Source organism: Typopeltis vanoorti, chromosome 1 (assembly GCF_054136105.1).
Source record: "Typopeltis vanoorti isolate ZY-2024b chromosome 1, IOZ_Tvanoo_1.0, whole genome shotgun sequence".
Taxonomy (NCBI): domain Eukaryota; kingdom Metazoa; phylum Arthropoda; class Arachnida; order Uropygi; family Thelyphonidae; genus Typopeltis; species Typopeltis vanoorti.
The window spans coordinates 110,394,717-110,407,138 of record NC_143549.1 but is presented as its reverse complement, the minus strand read 5'-3'; positions in this window follow the sequence as shown (position 1 = coordinate 110,407,138).

Here is a 12,422-nt window from a genome sequence, read left to right as displayed (position 1 = left end):
TTGCATGATGAGAGTGTGTGGGCCTCCTACAATGAGTCCTTTAACTCTATACAGGTCAGCTGTTAATAATAATAAGAAGAATAAACCTTTGGTAGGGCTATTCATCTGAATGTGTATTAGAAAATGATGAAAAAGTAGTTTTTCATCCTATAAAATGGGCAAAATGGCCAGAAGAATGCACGAAATTCAGCTAATAACTGAATGACCTGATGATTGTGCTAGTGTGAGTAATTTCAACCAAACCAGGTGTTTCTAATTATGTTATCTGTGAAGCATTTTTAGCTGTATTTGCGTCACCAGAAATTTATCCCAATCTAAATAGTATAAAGAGAAAATACAGCATTTAGGAAATAGTGAAAAGAAGATTCCTCCCCTCCCCTCCACCACCACAAACATTTACCATGCGTTTATTACTACTAAAAAAATTTGTATGTTCATGATTTTGTAGGACATAATCTATTAAAATTCAGATATCCCACAAAATAAAAAAAAATGAAATAAAGCATTTTATACAAATAATTATATAAGCATGTTTCTTTTTTTTGTATGTTGCAGGCATGACATTTGGAGATATGTCTTGCTTAGTTATAAATATTTAAATTAGTTATTATAGCTTAATTGTAATTTTGCATGAGCTGTCAAGTGTTTATGTAGACACACGTTTACAAAATACGTTGTTAATAGTGAGAAAAGTGAAAATTACCACTGTAATTCATGATTATTATTATTTATATGGGTACTCCAAATCAAAACATCATGGGAGAGCCACACTATCCATTAACACAATACCTATCATACATCACTTTAAACTTATTTACTGTCAGGGCAACTCACAACCACCTCTGACAGTCCATTCCCCTCATTCACTACTCTCCAAGTAACCTAGTCTGCACACCTTTACTAATATATATTGAAAAATTTCTTTTGTCAGTTTTATAGAATCCCTTTAGTAACCTACGTTTTTATCATATCCCCTCTCCTCTGCCTGTCAGCTCAACTGTTCAACCCACACACTTTCAATTCCACCTTCATAGGGAAAATTCCATTGATCTGTCACCAGCTTGGTTACTCATCTGCAAATCCTTGACACCATAGGATAGATTTCTTTGAGACTTGAAAGTAATATGTTTCCCTATTTCAAGTTACTACCATGATGATAGGTATCCTGGTGGTGGGGCTGCCACCTTAGGGCAACTAGAGTTGCTTTTTTAGTAGATAGTGGAAACTTCAGTTTGAGAGGAGACACCCTCCCCTGACCCTTGAATTGCTTTAAATAGCACTAGGCTGGATGGGGGGGGGGGGGGGGGGAGAAGTGAGAGAGAGAGTAGAACAAAGAATAGTAATATACCATGTGTATTTTGTAGGAAGTATCTATCTCGGGGTTGCCATACCCATACTCATCATCGTGGGTCACTGAAAATTACCGTATGTGTTAGTATATAAGACAACTCTCAAATACTAGAAAAACCCCTAGAAATCATGGGTCGTCTTATACAGAGAGTATAAAAAGGGAAGCCTAATTTATTGGATGAATAGTTCGGTAGTTACAATACATCATTACATTATAAAAGAAAATAGGCAGTGTGTATAAACAAATCAGATTCATTTTTTGTTACATAAATTTGTTTAAAATATTACAATAGATGTAAGTCTTAAAAAAACAAATAATTATTAACTTCAATTTTCATGTTAATTACACTATCCTGAAGTAGCTTGAAATTCTATACTAAATCTTAAAATTTAAAAGAAATGCAAAATTAATAATTAATTAAAATTGGGGCTAATCACTTAATTCAATTAGGGTAATTTGCATAAATGCTAAATCTCTGCTATGCAAAAAAATAACGGATATGCATAGATATAAAAATAGTGGATATAACAATACCTAATAATAAATTTAATTTAATCCTTTATTCAAGTGTAAGCAAACAAAGTTTGCACCTGAAAATATCTTCAGGACTGGGGTAAGGTAGTACAACACCAGGAAACTCGTTGCAAAGGTGGAGCAAGGTAACATCACTCCTATCTCAGTATCTCCCATAATGCAAAACACATCTCATTTCAGATATGTATAATGTTATGCATTAAGGGAAGGGCCACTACCCAGACTAGTTTTGACCTTTATTGAGGTCTCTTCAGTGGGAGCCAGGCCCAGAAGTGGAGATACCAGGCCTGCCTGGTATCTCCACTTGTTAGCTTGGTCCACCTTTGCTAAGATTTGCCCGGTGTTGTACTACCTTACCCCAGTCCTGAAAATATTTTCAGGTGCAAACTTTGTTTGCTCACACTTGGATAAAGGATTAAATTAAATTTATTATAGTCCAACCAAGTGAAAAATAAACGTTCAACAATACCTAATGTTGCATTAATACAAAAAGAAATTGGGGAGGGGGGGGTCTTATACAACCAATAAGCTTAGAACCTAAAATTTAGGCCTCGTTTTATGTGTCGACATATCTTATCAATGCAGGTGTCTTTAGCAATAGATTACAACAGTATTATAACTCATGAATGACTGTAATATAAAAAAACTTCTGTTTTCCATTTTTGTTATTGCTGCAGCTTTGCAGTTTTTTGTGCTATATGGCAGCTGAAGACAGAATCATAAAACAGCAGTAACTGTTTTGTGATTTAAATCCAATAACTCTCATTAAGAAATGAGAGTTATTGGATTTTTAACCCTCATTCAATTATTAAGAGAGGGGTGGCAATTACGACTAAAAATATCTTAAGCCTTCTTCTGAACCACCACCATTTAAGTTACAAGAAGAATATGTTAAATTATCAACTCATTATTCCCCCCCCCCTTCAGTGTAGCTTTCCAAATGCCTATTTATGACTGGTTGTAGTCATCAGCATATAATTTGCATAATTATTGAGACATTTTATGCTAAATGAAATTCACCAGTAACAGGTAGGATAGATGAGAGTAGATGAAAGAGTGCATTCAGCTAGGTGAAAAAAGCAAAACTGACTGTGAATAAGCAAATATATTTCAGAAACTTGACTGGTTAGGTTGGCCCAGTGCTACACCATCTCATGTGTAATGAGACTGGTAAGAAAAAGAAAACTGCATCAAGATTGCTTGGTAAACAGAACATCTTTCCCAAAAAATCAAGTCAGCTTCTGACATGTGGACATAAACTGTTGATTAGTACAAGAAGTAGAAAGTCAAATAAATTTGCAGTACTACCAGGGAACTGTGATGGTTGTATTAGAATTCACTTCTCTGACTGAAGCATAAGAAAGATGACTTCTGTGTCACTTGCATAACAGATAAGGTAGATGAAGGAACATCAGCATTGTCAAAAGGACTAGAGAAAGGTTGCATGGAGTAATGATTCCCAGTTCTTGCTATTGCATGTGAATAGGCAAGTTTCATTGCAATGATACAAACACGATTTATCATGCTTGGTATAAAATAACAGCAGTGCAAGGAGGTTGCCATGGTGAATGAATGGATTGAAGCAACTGTTTCTGACACAGAACTCCTTAAATGTTTTATGAAATACAAGAACTGTATTCTTCCTCAGTATCACTGCAGACTAGATAAGGCTATTTGTGTTTTGCCATTCACACTGCAGAGATGGACTGTTCTGGCAAGATTATACAGGGTGACCATAAATTAACTTTCCCTATATGGAGGTATCTGTAGCTAAAACTAATACACGGAATGAGACCACATTTTATATTGAGACTTTGGAAGGCATGGGGAGATGATTTCCATGAAAAAAATTTTAGTACCAAAAGTCGCCGATAGGGGATGTTTTGGCGCTGATGGAGCCGAAAGCACTCAAATATTTGCAGTAGACGCAGGTAAAAAGGATGCAAATACAAATTTTACTGTCAGAGTGACAGCAGCGCCACCAATTCCATTTAAAAAGGGATTGGGAACGTGCAGACAGTTATTCGAATGACTGGCAAATTGTGTTTAATATGCATCCTACCTTACCTCAGCATGCTTTACTTGTTGTTTTACCTTAAACAGTGCAATGCCGTAGCATCCCTTAGGGAATTTAGAAGGCTTCATAATCTGCGTACAGGTCCTATGTCAGCTGTAGCACAGAGCTATGATTAAGAAGTTTGGAGAAACTGAATCACCAGGAATTAGACCTGGCAGAGGCCTGAAAGCAGTGCAAGAGGAGACAGTAACAGACATTGCTACTGTGGTGTTCGACGACACAGGAACCAATGCTGGTTCAAGTGCTCGTGCATAGCTCGCAAACTTGATATGGCTTATGGTATAGTCTGGAAAATCTTATGGAAAATGCTTCACTTCTATCCATATAAGTTCAGTTGTGTGCAAGCACAAATACCGCAGATTATAAGCGCATGACCTTCGCGCTAACGTTTCTTTCCCGAATGGAGTTCGACAATGACTGGCCTTGGAGAAGGCCAGTCGACAATGAGATAAAAATTCAGATAAAAATGAGCCTCATCACCCCACAATATTGTGGGGTGATTAGGCTCATTTTTATCTGAATAGGTCTGTCAACACTCAACTTCAGAATTTGGGCATCTGAACATCCCCAAGCAATCCAGCAAGTGCCACTGCATTCTCCATAAGTAACCGTGTGGTGTGGCTTCACAGCCGATTTCATAATTGGACCATATTTTTTTGAGTGTATTACCCCTACAGGTCCTGTAACCTGCTCCATTATTTGAGAAATTTATCGACGAATGCTAGAAAATTTTGTCATTCCTGTAATGCAGCAAAGACAATATTTGGACTCCATAATTTTTATGCAGGATGGAGCACTGCCACACATTGAACGTTCAGTACAGCGCCTTTTACGCCAGCATTTCAGTAATGAGAGGGTTATCAGTCAGTTCTTTCCGACGGCATGGCTGCCTCGATCCCCAGACATCACACCATATGACTTTTGACTGTGGGGTATTTGAAATCCATTGTGTATGTTGGTGGAGTTCACAACTTGCATGTCTTGAAAGAGAACATAAAATGGGATGTTATGAACATCCAACCCGACTGCTTATGCTCAGGTGTAAAGTATGTCACACACCGGATGCAATTTGTTGTGAAAGGTCAGCACATTGAAAATCGTGTATGTGGTCCCGGGGACACTGATTCTGTTGAATAAAACATTTCCTGTGAGTTCAATCACTACATTAATTTCTGTGTCTCTCGCAAGTTGTTTTAATTTAATTATTATTATTATCATTGTAACACGCCACATACAATGCAGCTGTCGCTTACACCGTCGAAATGTTATTATTCCATTTTTATCTGCTTTTAATGTAATTATCCGCTTGTTTTCGGCTCCGTCAGCGCCAAAATTTCCCCTATCAGCGACTTTTGGTACTAAATCATTTTTTTTCGCGGAAATCTTCCATGCATTCAAAAGTCAATAAAAGTCAATATAAATTTTGGTCTCATTACGTTTATTGGTTTTAGCTACAGATGCCTCCAAAGAGAAAAGTTATTTTATGGCCACCCTGTATATGTCAAAGCATATGCTGTCTTGGAATACTTAAGACCACAGTGGCTTGACTTTAATGGATCGGAATCCCAATAAATCGGCATTCCTATTCGCTATACTTGTATTTTTAGGCATCGAGAAATTAATAGTACAGTAACCATTGTCGCTAATCAAATATTATTATTATTACGTGACACCTCCAGAGAGTCCAAGGACTCATAGTGGGAGGGCACACCACTTTACTTTGCCAAATACATCTCATTCTCTCCACTACTGCTTAATTCTCCAACTACATACAGAAAACTAAAACTATATCCTCAGTATACTGTGCACCTTTTAAGAATAGTAAAATATATGCTAATAACATTTTTCCTTATCTTATTAACCACTCAAAGTAGGCATTTGCTAATGTACAATGAATATTTTGAGAAACATTTCCTTTTATTAAGGTCAACAATAAAATGTCAAATATTTTCGATTTTCTACAATTACTCGAGTACCATTTCTTTTTACAGAGGCCAACACTTACAAAGTACCACATCACTCCATTTTCTACAATGATTGCATTTTTTTTAAAGAGTATCTTTATTAATTTCAGTTATAATTGTTTCATTAAATTTAGGCATTATGAAAAATAAAGATATCTTAATTCTTTCTTTTAAGGTTGCACGGTGGTTAGCATCCATAGTGAAGAATTTATGGAGACATAACACGCTTAGAATAATTACTTGAGCAAGTAACGATTTACATTTCGAACTTTGTATTGAGGTCATCATCAGGAAACATGTACAATATGCAAGCTACATGTTGCACTATACAAAAATAAAATGAATCTAAACGTTTGTTAATCATTTATTCTACCCTGACTTCTGGTGATAAAAAAAAAAAAAAAAAAAAAAAAAAAAACGTAACTACCTTAAACAATTTCTAGTCCTTTTGTATTGAAATTTTCTTCTGTCTTGATTTTTTCTGGTTGCTGTATGGGTCCTCCACATACTTGGATTAAATTCATGGAAAAAATTAAACCATTTCGAATCCTTGGAATTGCATATATGAATTAGCGGCAAGCAAGAAAAAGACAACACCGCATTATCAACTATCCAGAAAACAGATGGCACCTACACTAAAAACTTAGCAGAAACTGCAGCTAGTATGATAAACAAGCTTACTCCCGATGATAATGAATCAAGAAATCCACAAAACCTACAGACAAAGAATGAAAACAGATATACAGTATATACTCCTAACGACTTATTTACAACTAATAAAATAGAGTCAGTATTAAGATCAATGGATCCAATAAAAACTCCTGGAGAAGACGGAAAAACCAGCGATATACTCCTAAGAGCGTTTGTTGAATTCCCCGAATTCATAACAATAGAGCGATTTCCTTTAGGATGGAAATGCTCTAAAAGTATACCAATAATCAAACGATGAAAAGAAACATCTGACGAAATTAACAAATACAGGCCAATGAGTCATAAACATGGCTGGTAAGATGACAGAAAAACATCTGCTAAACTGAATAATACACCATGTCTACTCAAGAAACCTACTAAGCAGTAATCAATATGCTCAAATGTCCAAAAAACTTACTCCATCTTACAAAAGATTATTTTACAGACAGAAGAGCAACCGTGACATTAAAAACCACAGCTGTAACGAGAAATCAAACGAGGCTGCCCGCAAGGCTCCTGCTATGGACCAGGCTTTTGGAACATTCAATACGACTCTATTAACACCTTCTTTCACTACTGAAACAAAAGTCATAGCTTTCGCGGTGATGTGATGATAATGATTTCGGGGACGCGACGGATTACAATTAGAAGTAACAGGACGAAGAACTCTTTAAAATTGCAAAGTGGGCACGAGAGAAGAAAGTTAATTCCGTGGCACCAATTCTAAAGTGCTCCACGTCTCACGTAAAAAAATCAAAACAACCTGTAACGGTCATCACAAACGGTGAAGTTCTGGAGATAGCCAGTGAGCTCGTAAAATACCTGAGTAACAATAGACGAAAAATTTACCTTCAACAAGCACATCTCATATGTTCCTGTAAAAAGTTTACAAATTATAAACCTTCTAGCAAAATCGGCAAGGATTAAGTGGGGGATTAGACCAACAAGCGCTGAAAAGAATATATATCGGAGCTATACTACCATTGATATATTATGGAAAAAATTCAACCTCCTGAAAATGCACTTGCCTGGAAACATACACAAAAATCAAATAAAAATTGGCAAAAGCTAAACAGAGTTCAAGGTCTTCTAACCATATGTATAATTAAAGGATGCAGGACAATATCTTTCTAGGTAGCTTGCGTTATTGTAGCACTAACACCGATCTGCCTGAAAATACAAGAATTCTCTCTTGTGTATGAAGTCACTTCTGGAAGATATGATTGATGCTGATTAATTTCCTTTCATTCATACTGATAGTAGGGGCAGCTATGCTACCATACTAGGGAAGTAACCATGAGCAAGGTGGTTTCCCGTTGCCTTCCTTGCCGTACTATATCATATGGCTGTATCCTGTGTTACGGTTTTCCTGTTTGTGGGATGAAAAATTCCAGGATAAACGGGAAAAAACTCGAGTGGTCACGCCCATGACCGGCTAACTTGTTATGGCTGAGGAAGATACTTCAGCTCCTCACGTGTCTAAAGAGAATCGAACCTAGGACAATATTTCCCCAGGCATAGGTGCTGTGCGAAGCGCACATTAGCTGATTAAAAATCAACTAATGCCTTTTATTGCCTTATAGGGAGTAGGCAAGGCATTTATTATTATTATTATTATTATTATTATTTTACAGGAACCTCCATGGAGTCCGAAGACTCATCGCGGGAGACCTAATTTTTGCACACAATCTATCATACCTCTTCTTGAACCCATTAACAGTCAAAGCACTCACAACTGTCTCTGGCAGCCCATTCCACTCAATCACCACTCACCAATCAAAAAATCTAGTCCTCACACCCAACTGACCACACTTTTATTTAAAGTCCTGGGATGATCCCTTGTTTGTCCCTATATCCAAGTGCCGAAACATTTTTCTTTCATTTGTCCTATAAAATCCTTTAAGAAACTTAACTGTTTTTATCATGTCCCCTCTTTTTCTCCTATCAACCAACTTTTGGAATCCACACGCTTTCAATCTGTCCTCATAGAGAACATTCCACAGACCATTCACTATTTTGGTCACTTGCCTCTGAATCCTCCTCACGACTTCCTCATCCCAAAATAGCCCAGGGGACAAGACTTGAGCACAGTAATCCAGATGTAAGCGTATTAAGGCATTATAAATAGGAATTACAACTTCCTTATTAATTACAGCCACTATGCTAACCGCGCGAACCTGGAAGATATAACGAAACTTATAATATTGACCCAAATTGCTACGAACGTCCGCTTGACTACAGTAGGTGGCCTCACCCAGCAAAGAGAACATATATTAAGGAGAAGGAAAGCTTTGAAAGTGACAAATTCCATACATACACTGACGGAATCAAAACCGGAGGGAACATCAGTTTTATGCCAGGCAGGCCATTATTCAAGACCGCTGCTCTAGACTGAATGCACCCACTCTGTTCCAACAATCTAGCAGAACAACTTGCTATAATTAATTCACTTGCATTAGAACTCAACACCTCTCATCAAAAGACAACAACAATTTACAGTGATAATAGAAGCATTATAGACGGCACAAAAACCAGAACAACCATACAGTGTTAATAGAACAGACAAGAAAGCTGGTTTGGAATTTCACCCTATCGGGATGGAATATCAATTTTTGTTGGGTGAACGCGAATACTGTGGTAGCAGGAAAGGAAACAGTGGATCAGCCTGAATAAAGGAGCGGCTAGAAGTAAGTTACCAAAAGTACTTGAAATCTGCTATAAAAATACTTGCAGAAAAAAGAAGCCTAGATTTGTGGGAAGAAGAAGAATGGAAAACATGAAAAAACGGATCAACAATAAAAGAATTCATGCCTAACATCAGAAGCAGACTCTAGATGAAAAAACACACCATTTCTTTTGGTTTCACCACGCAACTAACGGGACATGGAAAACTAAGATACTACTTGCACAGATTCCATATCCTGGAATCACCATCAGGCATTTGTAGTCCACACCTTCAACATACTGTTAACCACATACTTTTTGTGACTGTCAGCTACTGGACTCCATTCAGATGCCCGTAATGCAACACGTCATCACTTCCAGAGACAAGTAGCAAATTTCAAAACAGACTGATCGAAAAGTATTACTCAGAACTAAATAAATTTGGCCATAAAATCAACTTCCAGTCGCTGTAATGTAACATAAATGACTGATATTGTATGAATTATATAGCTGAAATATATGTATATATAAAAAATATATAAATAACAAAAATATCAGCTAATGCCTTTTATTGCCTTATAGGGAGTAGGCAAGGCCTTTATTATTATTATTATTATTATTATTATTATTATTATTATTTTACAGGCACCTCCATGGAGTCTGAAGACTCATCACGGGGAGACCCAATTTTTGCACACAATCTACCATACCTCTCCTTGAACCCCTTAACAGTCAAAGCACTCACAACTGTCTCTGGCAGCCCATTCCACTCAATCACCACTCACCAATCAAAAAATCTAGTCCTCACACCCAACTGACCACACTTTTATTTAAAGTCCTGGGATGATCCCTTGTTTGTCCCTATATCCAAGTGCCGAAACATTTTTCTTTCATTTGTCCTATAAAATCCTTTAAGAAACTTAACTGTTTTTATCATGTCCCCTCTTTTTCTCCTATCAACCAACTTTTGGAATCCACACACTTTCAATCTGTCCTCATAGGGAACATTCCACAGACCATTCACTATTTTGGTCACTTGCCTCTGAATCCTCCTCACGACTTCCTCATCCCAAAAAACCCAGGGGACAAGACTTAAGCACAGTAATCCAGATGTAGGCGTATTAAGGCATTATAAACAGGAATTACAACCTCCTTATTTCTATTTCTTATCCAAATAATTTTATGGGCTAATTTAGCAACCTTAGCAATATGTCCTCTAAACTTTAAATCTCTGCCTACCACCACATCTAAATCTCTAGCTTCATCTATTTCCTGGTGTACAGCGCAACCAATGTGAAAAACGGCTTGTAATCTATTTATTCCAAAGTGTGCATAACTTTACTTTTCTCGACATTAAACTGACACCCATTAACTTTTGCCCAGCATATTTAAATCTACCTGCAAGCTCTCTAACATCGCCTTGATTAACTATTATTTACTTAATTTCGCATCATCAGCAAACAACTGAATATTTCCTTTCAGGTTGTATCCTACATCATTTATGTACATATTAAGCAGCAATGGTCCCAGCTCTGAACCTTGTGGCACACCACTAGTCACCTGTTTTCGCCTCTATTCTCTCCCTCCATATAGCACTTTTTGATATCTGTCCAGCAGCCACCCTCTTATCCACTAAAGCAATGTCATATATCCTCATTTGTTCTAATTTGAATAACAGAGTTCCATGTGGTATTCTGTCAAATGCCTTTGAGAAATGCAGCAAAACTATCGTGTAGCCACGACCGACCCTTCATAAAGCCATGGGCGAATTTTCCATGCTTCCTATGCTTGCTGCGCAAGCTCATTAATTGAGAAAGAAGTAATATTTATTTGTTAATAAATGCAAGCATTTACAAGCATTCCATTTAGGCTTTTATTTTTGTAGACAGAAGACGTCTTAAGCTTGAGCGGCAATAATTGAGCTTTGCGTTGTGTATCGAAAGCCGATGCTTGCTCCTCTAGTCAAAGCTACCTTGGCTTGCTCGGTTGTAGGATTTTCCAGGTCCTCGCAGCAGCACTGTGATTTCATGCGCGCGCATAGCCATTTCACATCACTCACTCTGTTGCTTAAACACAGGCCATACGCAGTCAGCGTAGTTCTAGCCACTGAGCTTCAGCCAGCCTTTACAAGTGTGCGTGTTGCTTGGGAAAATTAAATTACAACCAACTTTTTATGACGATGTTATTGACCAGTTCATAAAGAACCGTAGGCTAGAATTTATATTCAAGTAGCTAAATTGAAAAAGATAGAATATCATTTGTAAAATGTTGTATTTGTATGATTAAATGTACATAAATTTCTAAATATATAGTTTTAAATTGTCAATAATTCATTATTCCGTTAATCAGACTTTAATCACACCTCTCACTCCCTGAATGATAGCAAGAGCAAGCGTGAATTTCAAGACCAGCATTCGCTCCTGATGGTGGCCACATTTTAAAACCTTACATTTGAACAACCTCTTGAAAATTCGTGAAACAAATTCTTCTATATTGTCAGTAAAGTGAAAGAACATGAAGTTGTTTTGTTCCATCGCACTTATATGAAGAATAAAAGACAGCAAATTTACTATTATTAAATAGATTCATTGCCAAGGCTGATCTCCGGTCACTTCAGAGTTAATTATTTTCGTACATGTGAAATTCGTTTTTATTTTTGGGAAGAGACGGAATAAATAAATTGTGCAGCAAAAGAGGGTCAAATATCGTAGGACAGTAAATGAAATTCCAAGTAACACAAAGGTTACTCCACCACAGTTAATCCGTTAACGGCTCTAAAATCGCGGTTCAGAGATTAACGGCGGAGTGGTGGTGGTGGTGGTGGGGGGGGTAATTACATGATAAAAAGCAGAATGCTGATGAAGTTTTGATTCAAAAAATGCTTGGGTGGTCTGGATATTTTATCCACCTCGGTCGGTCGGGAGATTAAGTGTCCTTCGTACACACGCGTAACAACTGATAGTCTAGTATTTGTAAAGCAGTATGCAAGAGTATATATCTAATTATATGGTTAAAGTAGTTGTCACAGTCGGTAAGAATATGTTTTTCAATGAATTTATTATTCTTATTTTACTGTTACTCGTTTATTTTAACAAACAAAAGATACCTTGTTTCTATTTTTGTATATTTTTAGCTTTTAACG